This window comes from Diaphorina citri, unplaced genomic scaffold (genome assembly GCF_000475195.1).
Source record: "Diaphorina citri unplaced genomic scaffold, Diaci psyllid genome assembly version 1.1 scaffold21917, whole genome shotgun sequence".
In the NCBI taxonomy this organism is placed as follows: Eukaryota; Metazoa; Arthropoda; class Insecta; order Hemiptera; family Psyllidae; genus Diaphorina; species Diaphorina citri.
Window position 1 is genome coordinate 1 of NW_007399264.1, and position 859 is coordinate 859.

Genomic DNA, 859 nt, shown 5'->3' on the forward strand with positions numbered 1-859 from the left:
TGGCTATACCACCATCTAAATTGGGCACTTGATGCACTAAGGATTTAAAACCTTGTTACTCTACTAAACTGTTGCCCTATGATTTCAGAGAACTTCCCACCTGTTGCATCACCATTGAAGAAATCCAAACGATCTCTTGACTTCCGTGAAGTAAATGCAGCTCTTCCACCACATACCCAACTAAGCTCTCCTAAACCTTTAGAGGTAGGTAAATTTGTGTTACCTGTACTACTTGGAAATACCTAGACAGCACTGAAGTTGTTACTACATCAATAGGACTTTTCTTTTCTTTATTACCTACAGTGACAACCAACCTGTTTGTGACCTACAGTGACAACCAGTTTGATCATTTAAATTCAGAGCTTACTTACTGAAACTGAATATTTGCTCCCCTACTTGCAGGCATCACCCATTGTAAGAAGTACAACAAAGAACAAAGGCAACTCACCAAGAGTCAAATCACCAAAAGGCAAATCTAAACCAGTGGCACTTCAGTCCAAGGAACTATTTAGCTGGCAAGTCATTGACCTCAAATCACCAACAGATGAATCACCAGAAGGCAAATCTCCAAAAGACAAATCACTAAAAGGCAAATCACCAAAAGACAAATCACTAAAAGGCAAATCACCAAAAGACAAATCACCAGAAGGCAAATCTAAACCAGTGCCACTTCAGTCCAAGGAACTATTTAGCTGGCAAGTCATTGACCTCAAATCACCAACAGATGAATCATCAGAAGGCAAACCACCAAAAGGCAAATCACCAAAAGGCAAATCACCAAAAGGCAAATCACCAGAAGGTAAATCACCAAAAGACAAATCACCAAAAGGCAAATCACCAAAAGACAAATCACCAAAAG

The 859-nt window shown here is 39.7% G+C and overlaps 1 long non-coding RNA gene across 1 annotated transcript; it reads left to right on the forward strand.

Annotated features, from left to right (window-relative positions):
• Positions 1–86: 86 nt before the first annotated feature.
• Positions 87–603, forward strand: LOC113473267. Its single transcript, XR_003395290.1, has 2 exons — positions 87–204; positions 403–603. It is a non-coding gene; the product is annotated as an uncharacterized LOC113473267 (long non-coding RNA).
• Positions 604–859: the final 256 nt, after the last annotated feature.